Raw genomic sequence first — 19538 nt, forward strand, 5'->3', positions numbered from 1 at the left:
AGGAGGCTGGGAGCAGAGGCAAGAGGAGCAGGGCCAGGCCCCTCCCCCAAGCTCATCTTGGACCTTCCCAGCCGGCTTTTTTCCCTCCTTAACCTTCTCCAGTCCTTCCAACAGTCCCGCATCCAGAGCAGGAATGACCATCTTCACTATGCAGATGAGGTAGCCGAGGCCCAGAGAGGCCATGTGACTTGCCCAAGGTCACACAGCCTGTCAGAGGCAGAACCAGAACTGACCCAGGCGCTGACCCCCAGCCCAGGGTGCAGAGTCTTGCCCCTCTGGCTTCCTTCCTCCTGGCTGCCGTGGCCCAGGGCCCCAGCTGGGCACCCCCATCCCAGGCCTGTCCTCTGTGACCACCAGCCCCTCTTCCCACCAAACACCCCCACCCAGGGCTTAGCTCAGAGCTGCTGCTGACTCCCGAGCGCCCTCCCAGCCTCCATCCCTGAGCCCAGACCCTTTGCTCCAGCTGCCCTCAGACACGGGGTCAGGGACCCACAGAATATCAGGGCTGGCAGGGGCCCCAGGATCATCTGGTCTGTCTTCGGGGCACAGGTGGGAGCCGTGGTCCCTCAGCACCATGCTGTGCCTCTCCCTCCATCCCAGGAGACCCCCAGGGCTGGCTTGGGGGCTGCTCTTCCCCCAGCCTTTCTCCCCTGCTTCCTGCCTCACTTACCTGCCCTGGCAGATTCTGTAAACAGCAGGTGTAAGATTTGAGTTACAAACGTCCTGGGGAAGGAGGGGGAGCCTGCACTTGCAGGTGCTCAGAGGCCCAGGATTTACTCTGCTGGGGAATGTTTGCTTCTCAGGAGGGACGTCTCAGCTGCTCCCCCTTGAAGGCTGGGCTTTCCTGAGGCTTCCCTTTCCCAGGGAGCTGCCTGGTGGCTTTGGGGCAACAGAGGTGGAGGAGCCATGGGGACCCCCATGTGGTGAAGAGCAAACCTAAACAGTGTGGATGGGAGGGAGAAGATGGACTTGGGGCCACCAGGGGCCTGGGTTTGAATCCCTGCCCCACATGGCCAGGCTGTGTGGCCTTGGGAAGGTCACTTAATCTCTCTGGGCCCTGATTTCCTCATCTGCAAAATGGGCATAATCACAGTGGGGTTAGTGAGCACATATGCCTCTGAGGTGATGAGGCTCAGATGAGGGGGTGTATAAACACTGGCACTCAGTAGGTGCTCAGGGAAGTAGAATTCTCCCCTCCAGCCCATTTGAGGTCTCCCTCCTCCAGGTCTATCTTTCAAGTGTCCCCTGCACCTGTCCTTCTGTCCTCAGGGTCAACTGACCCTGCCAGTCTCACAAGTTCCACCTCCCTGTAGCTCAGGAAAGAGAAGGATGAGGCCCCATTGGCAGGACTGGCCTGGCTGTGTGCCAGGACACCAGGCACAGATGGTTCATCTGCCCAGGGATTGTTAGCAGGGCACTGCTTTCCTGCTAATGAGTTAACTAATCTTGTCTGAGAAAGGGCCCTGGGCAGAGTAAGGGGCCTCTGGGGCCCAGAGTTCTGCTGATCTAAGGACTCAGCAAAATTCTTTGACCTGCCTGAATTCTAATAAGGAAGGAGGGAGTTGGGGCACTGGCCTCATAAGGGCAGAAGACCCAGGGCTTAATAGCTGGGTGGGGCCTCTGCAGGGAGTCAGGGAGAGGCAGCTCCACTCCCTCTGAAGGCATCTCCATCCTGGGCCTCTCACAGTAGGACCCCAAAACAACCCCTTCCATTTTCAAAGTTGCTCTTGCAGCCAGCAGAGCACAGTGTTGGGGGCAGGAGGCTCCGGAGTCAGACCAGCCAGAACCCAGTGGGGCCACCAGAGACCCTGAGCTGGCTCTGGGCACATCCTGGCCTCCCCTGTGTCTGCTGAGCCTGTCTTCTCTTCTGGAGGTGGGAGTGGGGATCCTCCCTCACTTTTAAGTTTCAGTTGTTCTGATAGGCAGGTGGTAATGTATCAGTGTGGTTTTGATTTGCATTTCCCATTAGCCTCATGACTCATGATGCTGAGCATCTTTTAATGCATTTATTGGCTGTTTTTATAGCATTAGAGAAATGTCCATTCATAGGTTCTACTTATTTATAATTTGGGTTGTCTTTTTATCATTGAATTATAAGAATTCTTTACATATTCTGGATGCAAGTCCTTTACCAGACTGTGATGTACAAATATTTTTTCTAAGTCTGTGGCTTGTCTTTTTATATTCTGACCAGTGTCTTTTGAAGAGCAGAAATTTAAAATGTTGATTAAGTTTGATTTATCAATTAATTATTTTATGGGTTCTGCTTTGGATATTGCATCTAAGAAATATTTGCCTAAACCAAAATCACAGATGTTTTCTCTTAGGTTTTCTTATGGAAGTTTTATAGTTTTAGGCTTTATATTTAGGTCTATGATCCATTTAAAGTTAATTTTTATATATGGCATGAGGTGTGGGTTGAAATTTAATTTTTGCATATGGTTATTGAATTGTTCCAACACCACTTGATAAAATGGCTATCCATTCCCCACTATCCAGTTCCTGGAATTTCCTTTGCTCTTTTGTCAAAAATCAATTGTCTTAACATTTGCAGGTCTATTTTCAGACTTTTTATTATGTTCCACTGATCTATTTATTTGTTCCTTTTTATGCCAACACCGCACTTGATTTGGGTAATTAAGTGCAGATTTGTAAGTAATTAAGTACAGGAATTAATTACTTTAGTTTTATAATAAGTCTTGAAGTCATGAAATGTTAGTCCTCTAACTTTGCTTATTTCCAAGGTTGCTTTGGCTATTGTAGATCCTGTTTCCATAGGACTTTTAGAATCAATTTCTACAAAAAATGCCTGCAGATTTCTTCATAATTCTTGTGTTTAAGTTATGTTGAGTTCCATTTATCTGTAAGATTACAGTTGTCTTTAAAATGTGGAACATTTCTGCTATTATTATTTTAGATATTTTGCCTCCCCTCCCCGCCTTCAGGGACTCCAGTTATGTATGTACATCAGAGAATTTGAATTTGTCCTACAACTCCCTGCCATTCTGTTCTTTTTAAAAAATCTTTTTTTTCTCTTTGGGTTTCAGTTTGAATAGTTTCTATTGCTATGGTGTCAAGTTCATTCATCTTCTCTTCCGCAATTTCTGATCTGCTATCAATTCCATCCAGTGTATATTGCATCTCACACATTGTGAGTTTCACCTCTCAATGTTCCATTTGATCTTTTTAACATCTTCCATGTCTGCTTCCCTTTGCCAATGTATGGAATGCAGTTATAATACCTTTTAAAGTCCTTGCCTGCGAATTCTATCATCTGCGTCACGTCTGAGTTGGTTTTGATTGATTCATTTATTTCCTCATTACGGGTTGCATTTTCCTGTTCCTTTGAATGCCTGCTAATTTTTATTTGAATCCGAGGCATAGTGAACTCCACCTTGTTGGATGCTGGATAGTTTTATACTTCTAGGCAATTTCATAAGCTATATTTTGTAGTTAAGTTACTTGCTCATAGTTTGATGTGTTCAGCTCCTGCTTTTAAGATTTGTTAGGAGGAACTGAAGTAGCTCCTAATCTGGGGGCTATTTATTTCCCACTATCTAGGCAAGACCCTTCTGTGCACTTCACTCAATAACCTGTGAACCATGAGGTCTTACGGCCTGGCTGGTGGGAACAGGCACCCTTCCCAGCACTGAGTGTTGGCATTATTACCTCTCATCCTTTTGAGTGGTTCTTTCCCCAGCGTTTGACAATTTCCTCAAATAGGGGTTCTCAGCAGGAGTCAGCTGAGTACTTGAGAGGGACCCTCTGAGGATCTTCAGAGGTCTCTTTTGTTTTTCTCTCTCTGCTCTTGACACCCTGTCCTATGGCCTCTGTCTTGTTCTTCCTGGTTTCTTACCTCTGTCTCTTTAACTCAGTTCCCCCTGTCCCTCCTCCCTGCCTCATGGCTGGGAAATTCTCCCAAGACGGGAAGCTGGGGAGTCACTGGTCTCACCATTTAGTGCCCCGCCTCTCAGGGATCACTGTTCTCCATTGTCTAATGTTCACTGTCTTGGGCTCAGCACTTGACTAGTGAGCCTCAGTTTCCTTACCCACAAGAAGAGAATAATAACAAATAACTACCCTCCCCCACCCTGAGTTGTGAGGGTGAATGAATCTACTAAATCACTAAGCCCAGTGCCTGGTAGACAACAGGATGGTGGCTGCTACTCTTGTGTCACTACTATGACTGCTACTATTCAATACCAATGATTGAGGAAATACATGGTGGCAGATGCTACCTGGAATCCTGAAATGCTCTCAGTGAGTTGCTGTCATTACAGTTGCAGTAGCACCTACGTATAAAACAGTGGTCTATTGTGTGCTGACTCAGTTATTCCATGTACACACAGTGCTTGGTGTCGTTAGGTGCCAGGTATGCAACAGATGCAGTAATTATCCTAGGAGTTTAATAACCACACTCCGACCTGAATTTAATCAAAGCCAAGGGGAATTTCTGACCTGCACAGTTATGGCAGTTGCAATAACAGGGTCCAGGGGTAAAAGGAAAAGAAGGGACGCAAACTCCACGGTCCAGGCAGGTTTATTGGTAAACCTGAGAGGGACCTCTCTGTTCTGGCGAGCAGAACAAAGAAGGTGTCTCTTAGAGGCTTTTTATGGCCAGGTTTTTTGGTGGTCTTTTGAGGGGATGGGTCTGGGAAAAGGTGGGCTTGTGACTTGCAGACGTATCCTTCGGAGAATGCTTGTAGCCTCAGTAAGATGAAACCAAGGTCTCTCTCAGATGGCATGTAGGCTTATTCAAAAAGGTGGTACTCCGTGGGGGCTCCATCAGGGAGTCTTCTGGGTCCAGCCCATTCTCCTCCCCTGCCCCTCCTCACTTCACGACGAAGCAGAGCTAGGATTCAGCGCTGGGCGCTTCTCCCCTCACCCACTCCCAAGTCGCAAGCACATGCGGCTGAGGTTTGTGGTTCTCCCCCTCCGCCCCCCACCAATAAGGTCTGTGATTCTCCCCCCCCACACCCCTCACCAATGAGGTCTATGGTTCTCCCCTTCCAACCCCCAAAATGAGGTTTGTGGTTCTCCCCACCTTGCCTGCACCAATGAGGTCTGTGGTTCTCCCCATCCTGCCCCCACCAATGAGGGTTGTGGTTCTCCCCCCCACACCAATGAGATTTGTGGTTTTCTCTCCCCCACCCCCCACCAATAAGATCTGTGGTCCTCCCCACCCTGCCCCCACCAATGAAGATTGTGGTTCTCCCCCCCACCCCCACCAATGAGGTCTGTAGTTCTCCCTCCCACCCCCACTGAATACATGATTGTCTTGTGGGATGAGCAGAGATGATGGTCTTAGTACAACCGGTTCATTACAGCCCTCTATACAGAGCTGTGTAACGAACACGTGGCTGCCCAACCTCCTTGGCCCCTGGGCCAAAGCAAATGAAATGCATTCCACAGTACAGTTTAATTAGCTGGGGGGTGGGGAGGTGCAGAGGGAGGAGACAGAACAGGACGGAGACAGAGAAAGGGGAAAACAGGGTGGTGAGGGAGAGAGGTACAGGGGAGGGGCAGAGAGGGGGCAGGACAGGAAGGAGGGAAGAGGATGAGGAAGGACAGGGGTGGACCAGGAAGGGGGAAGAGGTGAGAGGGGCCCCAAATTTGGGTTTGATTCTCCAAATCCGCCTTGTAGGAAGTGCATTGGGTGGGCTCAATGTTCCCACTGGAAAACAGGCTGCCAAGTTCTCTGTGCTCCACCCTGCGTTAGGTGCTGGATGAGACGGACAGAAGAAGATACGCCTTCAGCAAATAATCATCTAGATTACATTAAGTACAGTTAAGCTTGTAATTATTTGCAGGATTAAGTTCAGAAGGACTGTGGCAGAGTGGTTAAGGAGTGGGCTCTGAAGACTGCCTGGATGTGAATCTCAGCCCTGCCACATTCTGACTTGAACTTGAGCAAGTTACTTCACCTTTCTGGGCCTCAGTTTCCTCATTTCAAAAATGTAGATACAAGTCCTATCTCACAGGGAAGTTGGGAGGTTTAAACTAGTTAATATGTGTAGATCACTTGGAATAGTGTTCGGGGCCCAGTAAGTGATGGCAGACTCTCCCCAAACTTTAGGCAGGCTCCTCTAAGCCTGCTTCTCAACCAGACCTCAATCTTGGGCTTGCATATCTGTTCTTGACAAGCCCAGTTTTAGCAAGAATCTTGCTAAGTCAGTTTACAGAGAATCTGTCACCCTTGACCTCTGATTACCTTGGCCTGCCTTCTATGGTAAGAATCTTGTTAGGTCAGTTTAGCAAGAATCCCCTCGGGTTGGGGTCCCCATCAGCCACCTCACCCTATGAATCCCCACTTGTCACTGTTGTCTTCGGACCTGTTGCTCAGTTCTGTACTGAAATCTCTTTTCCCCTAGTGCAATAGTTTCTGAGTAAAATCTGTCTTTACCACTTTAACCCATGTCTGACTCTGGCTCTCTTTGACAGTACGCAATCAATTTCAACTTTGAATATAAAAGAGCTAAAATGTAAAGAAAAAGGATCAGAAGGCTGCACTTTAAATAATCTTTTCTGAAAAGGCAAGTCTTCTGAGCTGAGATCTGAAAGGTGATTCACATGCCAAGAAGATGAGACAAAGTGAGTAATGGGCCTGTTTCTTTTTGTTTGCCTGTCTAGAATTTACCCCTCTTTTGGTAGGACCACTCCCCAGTTTTCCTTTGAAAACAACTCCCCACCCATTCCCAGTCTATCCAGTGGGGCTGATCTGTCCTCTGACTCCTGCCACCTAGGCCTGGCCACTCAGGTAATTTTACCTTTTCACCTATTGCATTTTGACTGGCATGGCTTCCCACATGTTTACTGAGCTCAGATGCCACTTCCTCCAGGAAGCCTCCTGTCATCCTTACCACCATCACCATTACTCCAAGACTGAGTGGTTCCTTTCACACTTTCGAGGCTTTTAAGAGTGAAAGTATCAGCAATGGGAACATGGAAAAGCAATAGGATATGGTGGCATTTCATGCCAACACACCAGTGCTTCAGATCCAATCTGGGGCAGAGAAGGAGTGCTAGGCTTACAATAAAGAGAACTAGGGTCTTCTCTGGGATTTCCCAAATATACTGTGTGACCATGGGAAAAATGTATTCTCCTTCCGAGTTTCAGGCATCCCCTCTGGAAGATGAGGGAATTCAGGCCAAATAAGTCAAGAATTCACTCTTTCCACAAGCATGCCTTGAGTGTCTACCATGAGCAAGGAACTGGGTCACGCCCAGTGCAGGGACAGGTGGATGCCCACGGAAGACAGGCCTGAGTGGTGGGACAGGACAGGCCTGGAGAGCATCATGGGATCCATAGAGACCTAGACAGCACAGAGGAAGGAGGGCCCTGCCAGAGCTGAGGGCCGTAGGGAGGTTTCCTGCGGGAAGGGGTACTTAGGTGGGATACTGAAGATGCTATGGGGCACAGAGAGCATTTCAGAGAGAACAGAAGTCCTAGGTTCTAGTCTTCTAGGGCCTGTGATTCTAGGCTCTATAATTCTGGGTTCAGGGCCTTTAATTCTCTATTTCAGATCCATGGCTCTGGATTCTGTAACTCTAGGTTTAGAATTCTGTCGTTGTGAGATTTACAGTCTGTATCTTTGGGGTCTAGGATTCCAAAGTCTGGATTCTGGGTTCTGGACTTTCTGGACTTTCTGGTTCGGAGTGCTGTGTCATGTTTATCCCTCTTCAAACCCAAAAGCAGGTGTTGGGAATGATAAAGAGATCCTGACATCCTCCCAGATCCTCCCTCCCCATCCCCAGCAGGCCACGGGTCAAGGCAAGCCCCTCCTTCCTTGCCTTCCCCCCTCTACTGTCCTCATTCTCCGGGTTTCTCTGCCTGTAATGGGGTGTCCCATTTAGGCTGGGGGACAAGCTGAGAAAGGGTGTGGAGAGAAGGGCCAGTCTTCCTGACTCAGCATCCCAGGTGATGGATGGCCTGGGTAGGGTGCTGCTCTCAGCAAACAGGCCCTCAGCCCTGAAATAACCCAGGGGCTTCTTCTTTAGTGAAGAAGGAGGAGGGAGTATGATTTAAGGGACCCTTAATGCTACTGCCCAGTATTGGGGAGTCTTCCCTGTGGATTAAGCATTGTCCTACCCTGGTGTCCTCTCAGGTGGCTTTCCCAGGCATCTCCTGATGAAGGTCCCTGCTATGCTACCTGCCCATCCATTCCATGCAGGACAAGCCCAGCAGAGACAGGAAACCCTGAAGTTAGTGCAACGCCCACCTCCTGGCCCCCACATAAGCGTAATCATCTCTGGCTCCCAAGAATTCTGGGTTCTCTTGAGGAAGGGTCTGTTGATATAGAGTATAAGAATACTTCGAAGCTCGAGGACAGACGTGTCATTTGGCTCTGGGTATGAGGGGTGCAGGTGGGCCTGCGTGTGGGAGGAAGGCCTGACCCGAGGCGTGGCCAGGGCTGCCTCTAGAGGTGCAGGCGGTAGTCTGGAGATAAAACAGTGATACCAGGGCTTGTGGGTGACACGAGCCCGCTGCCCATCTCATTGTAGTTCGACCCTCTCTGTGGGCTGGTGCCCCAACCCTGGGGGACTCTCACCAGAGAGGGCTGTGACAGAAAGCCCATGCTTCTTTTTTTGGTTTTCAGATGATGGAATTAAAAAAAAAGTGAACCTAAACTATTTGCAGGGAGATAATTTTTCCTAATCACTCACCCTGCTGCACTGATCTCCACAACTTGATTACTCCTAATTAGATTAATTACAAGGAGAATAATTTCTTTTCTCTGAGAATATGAATGGTGTCTGAGACAGCCCCAGAGTCTCAGGCCCGGTGTGGAGGCTGCCCAGATGAGATGTCTGTCTTCTACGGGGTGGAGGGACTTCCTCCCCGCAAGCTCACACCACAGGCAAGGTGAACCCAGGTCTGTCTGATCCCGAAACCCAAACGCTTAACCATCACACTATTCATCTCACCTTGGCCATTTTCCCTATTCTCCCTTCCTGGGTGTGGCATCAATGGGCCGCACCCTCCTGAGGGCAAGGGGGCCTAGAGAGGCCCCAGGGGCTTGGGTCAGAGTATGGATGTCCCCATGGGACCGTGTGCCAGCCTCCTAGGTAAACCCTTCTCATGCCTCTAACTGCAAATCCTGTCTCTGTCCTGCCCCTTTCACCATAAACAAGGATGGAGGAATTTTAGGAAATCAGAGTAGGCAGAATGCCAGGGCATTTGAAAAGCATGTGGTGTTGCTAGCCAAAGAACTGAGAGAGACACTGGGAGGAACCTGGCCCTCCTGCCCCAACTCCTCTTGGGCATCTGTGATCTACATCTGGGCATGTAGGTCACTGTCTGAGCCAGGCCAGCGGGGGCCCTCATAGCCTCAGTGGGTTTGTGCCACACCCTGCTGTGGTTGGGCTGCTTGGCCCTACTTGCTGGCTCAGTGTCTGCACCCTGGATTGGCCCTGACCTGTAGCCGGAGAGGGTGGGGGTCAGTTGCACCCCTGGGCTTTGGCCTCAGCACCTGGCACCTTGCACACACATGTCGCTGATCTTACCCTTCCATGTGCCCTGCAAATATTCACTGAATCCCCGCCCTTTGGGGCTCTGCTGAGAAAGGCGCCCACACTCTGAAGGAACCTCATTATCCTGAGACTACCATCCTCATTGTCAAGCACAGCCTGTATCCGGCCTCGCACAGTGTTACTCACATACACCCACACCAAGCTAATGCACACATCTGACCTTGTGACCTTCACACCTATGCTTTGAGACTGTCACTCACACACAACTTAGGACAGTCACACACACACACATACACATCCTAATAAAGCCCAGATACATACCATAGGCAGGCGTGAGTGTGCTTGTGCACAAACACGCTCACACCCCATCACACACAGATGCACTGACACTTGGCAGTCCTGTGTGCTAGTTCCATCACTGCCCAGATGTGTAAATTTCTGGCACTTTCTCAGAGCCTCAGAGATCCAGAGCCTCTCTTCTATAACAGGAGAGTGAGCCACTTTTAAGGGACCCTTTTGGCTGTGAGCCACTTTTAAGGGACCCTTTTGGCTGTGGCATCTTGGGATTTAATGTTCTCTTTCAAGTCTTTTTCTCTCTCAAGTTGAAATTGATGCAGGGGCAGCCCCAAATGGGGTTGCAGAATGGTACTCATTCATTAGCCACTATCAGTAAACTGGGAACTCACTCCAGAGGGACAACAGAGAGGGATTTACTGCCTCCCATGCACACGCACATAGACACACATGACACTCTGCTTTCACGCTGCGACACACCTGCAGGAAAAGTCATCACCAGCTTGAAGTGATGGGATTTATCATCCAATGCCAGTCCTGGGGTCAGGCCTCACCCCCACTGCCATCTATCCCTTTGATACTTCTCTGAGAACTTCACTGGTGAGGGGTCCAGCCTGGAAAGACAAGAGAACAGCAGCTCTGGAACCAGAAGCTTAAAGATGGATTAGTCATGTCCTGTGGCTACAGACAGGCCCTGGGGACATTTTAGAGAAAGGGGACAGGCAAGTCTCCAACCAGGGGGCCTGGCATCCTGGGTGGACCACAGACTGGAGAGTCAGCAGAGGGGTGACAATGCCCACTGAGAAGCAGGCTGGCACTTGCACAGCCCCCAGAACAGACACCCCTTAAAAGTCTGCTCCTACCCTATGTGCCTTACTTACCTCGCCTTAGTCCTGTGGAGGGACCCTGCCTAGGGGTTCCCTGTCCTGCCTCCTTCTCTGCACAGCTGTGGCTGCCTGAGCCCCACTTGTACGGCTCCACAGATGGCTCCAGGCTTCAGGACCAATCCTGCTCCAGCTGAGGGGGCCTAAAGGGTTATGGGCATTTTCCCAAAGAGGACATCAACATGGCCAGCAGGTGCAAGAGAAGATGTTCAACTTCACTAATCATCAGGGAAATGCAAATAAGCCACAATGAACCCTCACCTCACACCTGTGAGAATGACTATCCCCAAGAAGACAAGGACAGCCGGTGCTGGCGAGGCTGTGGTGAAAACAGGACATTATACACTGCTGGTGAGAATGCAAATTGGTCCAACCACTATGGAAAACAATATGGGCATTTCTCAAAACAATTAAAAATAGACTTACTATACATGTGATCCAGCAATCCCACTTCTGGGAATATACCCAAAGGGAGTGAAAACAGGAGTTCGGCAAGCTAGAAGCACCCCCCTGTTAATCACAGCATCATTTACAATAGCTAAGATATGGAAACAACTCAAATGCCCTCAATGGACGAATGGTTAAAAAAGATGTAGTACATATACTCAATGGAATATTATTCAACCCCAAGAAAGGAGGATATCTAGCCATTTCCAACAACACAGACCTTGAGTACACTAGTTCAGTGAAATAAGCCAAAGATAGTTACTGTATGATAGCACTTGTATGTGGACCCTAAACAAACATGTTAAAAAAACAACAACAGAGTAAAGTGGTAGTTACCAGGGGTTGGGGGTTGAGGAGATAAGATTGATGGTGTTTAAGGGTATAAGCTTGTAATAAATATCAAAAGAGCCACAGGGATTTAATACAGATGGTAATATTGTACTGCAAGTATGTAATGTGACAAATATTTTTACAGTAGCAACCATATTATAATATATAAATGTATCATAGTAACATAGACTACACCTTAGATTTACACGATGTTACATGTCAGATTTATCCAATTAAAAAAAAAGAAAACAAATAAATGAAAAGCTGATTCATCTTTGTATACTTAGAGACTTTCATGTCACCTGGAATATGACATCGGAATTCTTGTATGTATAGTGGACCAAAAGAAGGAATGAATCAATAGGTAATAAATTAAAAGAAAAAGTTCTGAGCACAGGTAATGGGGATGGGGTGGATCATGCAGTCTGATTTGGTTTGGAATCCCAGCCACTGACCTGAGCAGCTTTGTCTTGTCTCTGCACCTCGATTTCATCATCTTCCTAACAGAGCAAGGAGCCTCTCAGGACCCCATGTGGGCTCCCAGCAGGCACGGGAGGGGCATCGGCAGGTGCTCAGTGGGCATTTGTTCCCATCCCCTCTGTGGCCCCCACAGTGCCTGGTCCCAGTCAGTGCCCAGTAAGTGTTGATTAACCTGGTGAGATAATGAAATGAGCTCATGCTCATGGTAGTAAAATCCAAAACTGCGGTGAGAAAGTGAACAACTGGAGGGCCAGCTGGGTGGAGCCACTGGCAGTCTGGCTGTCAGACATCAGGGAAGACTTCCTGGAGGAGGCAGGGCTTGGGTTGGGTAGGATCTGGATAGAGGAGGGGAGGGAAGGCATGGGAGGAGGGGGGACTGCATGTGCAAAAGCCTTGCGGTGGAAAGGAGGGGGGTCAGGTGAGCCCACACCCTTGTGCTGGGAGGCTGGCTCCTGTAAGGGGTGTGTGTGTGTGTGTGTGTGCAGCCCCAGCACAGTCCTGGGCTCCCAGCATTGCTCAGTAATAGCAGCTCCCTCCGCTGTCAGCTTGTCAAGGTCACCTGCTTCCCTTTGTCTCCAGGGTGGCCTCCTGACATGGTCACATGTGGTCCCAGCAAGGCAAAGGCTTCAGTGCAGGGACCTAGGGGACCATGGACATGTCAGCCCTCTCAGGAAGACCACCAGGCTCTACTTGCTGTGAAATGCAGACCCTAGAACCTTGTTGCTGAGTGTTTCCTCCCCTCCCCCGTTGGGAACTGAGCACAGAGAGGTTAAGGGAGCAGCCCGCAGTCACCCAGCCCCCAGGCAGACCCCCAGTGCTCTGCTCCCTACCCAGCCTGGGGAGGGTCCTCTGTCTACAGCACCTATACAGGAACCTCAGGGATTCCTCTTATCCTTTCTCCCGTCTATGTCCTCATACACACTCACTTTCAGGCTGAGAAGAACCTGCAAAGAGGGCCCAGTGCTCCCTCCCTGGAGTCCAGACCAGGGATCTGTAGACCCAGGTGGCTGAGGCCTGGGCTGTGCTGGGAAGGGGAGGGTTAAGCCTTGAGCAGCCCTTCCTGGTTGGTGTTTAACCTGCAGTTTCTAAAGGCCATCAGGAGCCCCACAGATCAAATGTTTTCTCTTTTAATGACACGGCAGCTGATTAAGGAGGGGCCTTCTTCCCTGACATAGAAGAGAGGCCATCCATTACCCAGAATGTCCCTGGGCTGGCAGCTGGAGTAACTATCCTACAGCCCTGCCTGAGTGGAGGAGGGGTCCTCTCATTCCTGCCTTCAACAAGCCCTACCTGGTCCCTCTGACACTCACTGCAGGAGAGGAGAGTTTGGAAAGACGCTGAGATAGACTGGGGCTCTGCTCAACGCAAGAGAGAGCCCCCAGTCTCAGTGGACCACAAGTTGACAGGTATGTGCGTTCATCCACTTTTTCCCTTTTTCACCCCTTCTCTGTCCCCTTTTGCCAGGCAATCACTGATCTGCTTTCTGTCACTATAGAGCAGTTTGTTTTCTAGAATTTTATTTAACTAGAATTATACTGCATATACTCATTTGCCTGGTTGCTTTTACTCAGCCTAATTAATTTAGTTCATATGTTTTGTTGTATGTTAAATATCCTGTTCCTTTTTATCGCTGAGTAGTAATTTATTGTATGGATATACTTGCAATTTGTTCATCCATTCAGCTGGTGATGAGCATTTGGATGGTTTCCAGTTTTTTGATATTACAGATGAGGCAGGTATGAACATTTGTGTGCATGTCTCCGAGTGACTGTGTGTTTTCATTTTCCTTGGAATATCTAGGAGTACAATGCCTGGATCATATGGTAGGTTGCATATTCAACTTTTTAAGAAACTGCCAAATTGTTTTTCAAAGTGCTTGTACCATTTTACATTTCTACCTGCAGTGTTTGGGAGCTGCGTTAGTCGATATCCTCACCCACACTTGATAATTGTCAGTCTCTTTAATTTTCACCATCTAATAGATGTGTAGTAGTATCTCATTGTGGCTTTTATCTACATTTTCCTAGGAACTAAGGAGGTCGAGCATCTTTTCATGTACTTATTTGCCACCTGTTTCTGTTCAAGTCTTCCGCCCATTTGAAAAATTGCGTTGTTTATGTTTTTTTGTTGAGTTTTGAGAATTCTTTGTATATCCTGGAAACAAGCCCTTTACCAGATAAGTGGTTTGCAGGTCTTTTCTTCTGGCCCGTGGCTTGCCTTTCCAATCTGTCACCAGTGTCTTAGTGCTCAAAAGCTTTTAGACTTAATGAGGCTGCCATTCCAAACTTGCTGTCCATTATGATAATTATGCCATCTGCCATTTTGGGATCCTCCCATCCCCATAGCTGCCAAAGGACCCTGTTCTGGGCTCAGGGGACCCTTCCCAGAGTTTTAAATCCAGTGTCATAGGACAGTCTCCCTATGTCGACGTGTTGCTTTATCCAGCTTTATATTCTGCCCTCCTTGATCCGGAACCTCCAGGATCCATTCCAGGCCCGCTTTTCTGGCTCCTGCTTTTCCTTGTAGCCAGGTCCTGTAGCTCCTTTGATACAGAATTTCTCTCCTCCCCTGGCCAACCCAGTACTTCGGCAGTTGGTTTATGCTTAGATTTGAGCTTAGCTATGGGTCTGGTAGCCAAAAGGGGATCATGGACAGCCCTGAAGCAGGTGAGTGTTATGTAGGGCGTCTCCTCCTTGGAGGCCTCGGCACAGTCTCACAGTCTCGTCGTCAGAGGGAGAGTAAGTCGCTTTGCAGGCCTGAAGGGCTCAGGTAGATCTGGGTGCTCAGCCTACTCACCCAGGTATCCTCGCCCAAGTCTCAGGGACTTACTCCTGTCCTATAGAGGTGCTGACTGTGGCACAAAAGACTTTCCTAGACAGAGAGGACCTTGTTCTTTGAAGCTCTTGCAATGAGGTCCTTTGGCTGGTCTCTGGCTACATATGGATGTTTCTTCATAGGCTGCCAAGTAGGTCCTCCAATGAACGTCCTCCAATGAACATTTTGCTTCAAATTGCTGATTAATAAATCTGAGTCTGTAATTTTCAATCTCCAATGTGTTAGTGGCACTTAAGGACAGCCCCCAGTTCCAATTTCCTTATAATTACTTTCTCTCCCATACTTAGCGCCAGAGACCTTGCATCAGCCAGCACACCCCTGTTCCACGTGTATCCCTTCCCTGTGCCCTATGGGTGAGTGTCTTAACCATGGCCCTATGCCACGTGTCAGGGACTGTCATCACTCCCCCTACCACCAATGGTGGGGTCCTCATTGTCATCTTCACAGTTTCATCTTACAGCCTAAACAGAGGGTGCGTGATTCAGGAGTCTGGGCACAGTTTAGATGTACCCTCTGTTTAGGGTCTCTAAGGCCATTACTAGTACTAGTCCCACTACCAGTTAGCAGAGGTTGGGTTCCCTAGATGCCTGAGATGAGGATTCTTGAGAAGTGGTTCGCTGGAAGGAGGGATATGAGGGGAGCAGGCTGGAATAGGAGAAGGAGTTAAGCACAGATGTGGTCTTTGGGCCCAGGGGAGTCAACTTTAAGAGGCTAACTGCTCAGTATCAGAACAGCTTGGGGACCTTGGGCTCTTGGTCTGGGCAGGTGTATTAGGCTTCTCCAGAGGAATAGAGTCAATGGGATGTGTATGCAGAAAGAGACTTGTTATAAGGAATTGGCTCATGCAGTTATGGAAGCTGACAAGTCTAAAATCTGCAGTGTGGGCTGGCAGCCTGGAGAGGCCATCCGCTGGAGACTTCTCTCTTGCTTGGGGAGCTTGGTCATGTTCTATTCAGGCCTTCAACTGATTGGATGAGGCCCATCCCACATTATGGGGAGCAATCTGCTTACTCAAAGTTCACCTATTTAAACATAATCTCACCCCAAAAGCAACCTTCAAGTTGACACAAAAAATTAACCATCATAGGATATGTGGTGCTTTGCCTTAAAATCAGGAGAGGGAAAGGTCAGCCTAGGGCAGGGAGTGGAGCACTGACCAGGAGGACCTGGTGGCTGGCTGTGGAATGAGGGAGATAGGGAGCCACTGTCCAGGCCCAGCCACTTGGCTGGCAGGTAACATCAGGCCGATATCCCAGCAGACTCTGGGCCTCAGATGGGGGCCTGGGAGGCAAAGCGAGTATGATTTCAGGGAGCAAGAGGGGCCTCAGGCACCAGTTAGGAGGGATAATGTGCCCTCGGGAGGAGGTGGGTGTTGAGTGCCTGGAATTGTTAGGCAGAAAGACAGAAATGAGCATGATGAAAAGGAGGAAAGGGCCCCCAAAGATGACTCAGGGAGTTGATCAGATAGAGCCAGAGAGCCAGAAATGACTCAGAGAGTTAATCAGATGAAGCCACAGGGTGTGAGAGTGACTCAGGAAGTGTCCAGGGTCCCCCCAGGTAAGAAACATCAGAAGCACAGGCACAGCCCAGCCCCTGTCCTCATTCCACCAATCAGAGAAGGCCTAGAGAGCTGACAGCTGTCAATCAAGGACCTCTCTGCCCTGCCAAAACCACATAAAAGAAGCCTCAGAATGAGCATCCGGGCCTGTCTTGTCTCAGGCAGGCCTGCTCTGTGACTCTCTGCAGAGTGCATTGAAACTTACTTTGCTTTCTTGACATTGGTCTCTTGTCTCACTGTATCTGACTTCCCTGTGACCCCAAGCCTAGTCCTTTCCTTCCTAACAGAATGGGATTAAGGTCATGGGAGGACAGACCCACATTCATGGCTGTGATCTGACCGTGTTGTTGCTTCCATGGCTCAGGGGTCTGCACCTTCTGTCTGGTCTCAAAAGGCTGCAGTCTCATCAGAGACTTGTATAGGGAAGAGTCTGCTCTCACCATCTGCCCATCGCCGTCCTGCCCTCTGTCCTGAGTATCCCTCAGTTCCTCCTGTTTATCCATCCTGCTGCTGCTCTGGGGGTACCCAGTGCTGTCGGAGTTTGGGGCCCCCTAAGAGTACAGGCGGTGTGTGTGGATGCTGACCCCAGGAGGCCCAATGAAGAGGGGACGGGCCTGGGGCAGAAAAGCCCTGAAGCTGGAATCAGAGAGCAGGTCGCGCCATGGGGACATGGCTCAGGCTTGTCTCTCAGAGGGAAGCTGTATATTTACCTATTTATCCACCCCCTACCATCCCTCACTGGTTGAGGGGTGCCCCTGGGGTATAAGATCCAGGCACTTCTGTGCTGCCCTGGCTATGGCTGGTTAAGTCCCCAGGACACTGGAGAACCACCTAGAGGGGAGCAGTCAGCATGCCAGGAACCTCAGCTGCTTACCCAGCCTGCCCTGCTTCAGCCAGCTCCTCATACACCGCCAAACCCTATCTTCACTCCAACCAGCGGAGCAACCCCAACTTCATGCTAAATGCATAATTTACTGCTAATTAAACTTAATGGGACTAGAGTAATTATGTTGACTTTTTAAAGTGCTTAGAGATAAATACCTGCTTAGATATTTCAGAATATAAACCCTTCCCATTGTTTTCTGAGGGAGACGGGAGAGGGAAGGCAGAGGCAGGATCAGATAGAGGTGGGTGGGAGGCTTAAGAAACCCATCTGAGGGTGCTTTTGAATTCCACATGGGGATGGAACCTAGGACAGTCTCTGCGAGAGCAATTTGGTAAAACGTATCCAAAGCCTTAAAAATACTCATACTTACAAACTCCCAGTTATAAAATAAATAAGTCACGGGGATATAAAGTATGGGCATGAGGAATAGAGTTGATAATATTGTATTAACTGTATGGTGACAGATGGTCGCAGGCCTGTTACGGCAATCATTTTGCAATATATAAAAATGTTGAATCACTATGTTGTACGACTGAAACTAATATGATATTGTATTTCAATTATACTTAAATAAAAAGAGAAAGAAAAAAATACCATACCTATTGCCCTACATGCACAAATCTATTATAAGGAAATAATCAGATGGAGACAAAGCTCTATGTGAAAAGTGAGGCACCCCAGCATTATTTATGGCAGACGCATTTGGATGGGAACCATCCGACTCCCCAACAATGGGGGATTAGCTACCTCAGTTACAGAACAACCACAGGTGGAATGCAATGTAGCTGTTCAAAACTAGACAGTCAAAAAGTAATTCACATGGGAAGATCCTGATAGAATAGGAGTGACAGAAAAAAGAAGATATAAATCTGGATATAAAGTACATTCTAAATATTCCCAGAGACAAGAAATCCCAGGAGGAATTGTACAAGAATGCCAACAGTTTTTAATTAATTTTTAATGCCAAGGAAAAGCACACTCCGGTGGGACTCCCTTCTCTCCATCCTCTGCTACACCGCTGCTTCATTTCTGACACTAGAAGTGTGGGTTTCTTCCACATTAAGCAATTCTGTGACACTAGCTGTGTATCCTACAATTTAACTCAATTCTGACACTGTCTACCTGGAGATATCAACAGATCTTATAGGTTAAAGACTCATTCCCCCAAGACTGCCATTGTTAGAGTAGGCAGATAGGGAGGCACAGCGGAGAGAGGGAGGGGGACTTGGGTCCGATGCTTGTTTGCTTACCTTCCACATATTCCATACAAGCTGTTCCCTTGGGATGTGGAGTGAGGGTATAGGTAGCAGACCAGCCCAGACTGCCTGATTTCAACATGGAGGGGAAGCTGGCCCTGACTTTGAGGTAGAGGAGGGACATGGGATAAGCATCATGATTAATTTTTCCTACCTATGATGACAAATGCTGATACAAAATTGTATAGTAAAAATGGGAACAATTCCATCTCAAGGCTAAGATTCCATTTTAAAAACCAAGGAATTAGGAGGTAAGATTCCTAATATGTTTTATTGTGATTAACCAACAACTGACCCTATCTTACGGCAAGGCAAGCAGTCCGAAATGTGTGTTTCCACTGCTTGAGGGTAACCATTAACTTGGAGAAGAACAGGATCAAGAAATTCCTTGTGTTAAGTTTGCCTTACAGAATATCAAGAGGACTGATCATGGTAACGTCTCTATCACTGGAGAGAGACATCATGAGACCGTACATCAGCCTATGCTCCCCTGAAATCCTTAAAAACCAAATCTTAACCCTTTAAGTGCTTCCTCTGTGAGGTTGCTGACACTCGTCTGAGTGTGTACTGTCTTATCAAGTAAACTTTCTTGTTGCATAAACCTATTGTACTTCCTCTGGACTCATTTTCATAATAAAGACAAGAACTCACCAACCTCCAGCGGTGTCTTTGTTACTTGCCACGTTATTCAATTTTCTAGTCTGAAGCACAAATCTTCTCTCTCTCCCTGTTTTACTTCAGACAAGAAGAGCAGGGCTACTGAGATCTCTGATTCGGGCTTGCAAGTTCCCATTGGCTGGGTGACCCAGACAGGACTGCGGCTGTTCGATCATGCTCTTTGGCAGCCTGCCCGAAAATCTCCTTTCTTTGCTTTGGGGAAGTTCTCAGAACATAATCGCACTCCATCCAGTGCTCTATGGCTCCCCCAAATCCTGGGGTGGTAGGGGCTTAGTTTCCAGGTCATGCCAACTCAAGTGGCCCTGGACACCAGGTGACCCTGGCTTTAGGAGTCAGCAAAAGACTTGCCCCATGCCAAGCAGGAACTTAAAGAGCGGAACGTTCCTCCCTCTGTTCTTCCTTGCTCTCTATTGCCTGCA

At 48.5% G+C, this 19538-nt stretch overlaps 1 long non-coding RNA gene across 1 annotated transcript; it reads right to left on the reverse strand.

The window, feature by feature from the left end:
- Positions 1–5489: 5489 nt before the first annotated feature.
- On the reverse strand, positions 5490–19218 carry LOC140848659 (uncharacterized). Its single transcript, XR_012129754.1, has 3 exons — positions 19097–19218; positions 10246–10379; positions 5490–5722 (listed from the first exon to the last, which is right to left on the reverse strand). It is a non-coding gene; the product is annotated as an uncharacterized lncRNA (long non-coding RNA).
- Positions 19219–19538: the final 320 nt, after the last annotated feature.

This window comes from Manis javanica, chromosome 4, assembly GCF_040802235.1.
Source record: "Manis javanica isolate MJ-LG chromosome 4, MJ_LKY, whole genome shotgun sequence".
NCBI classification, from domain to species: domain Eukaryota; kingdom Metazoa; phylum Chordata; class Mammalia; order Pholidota; family Manidae; genus Manis; species Manis javanica.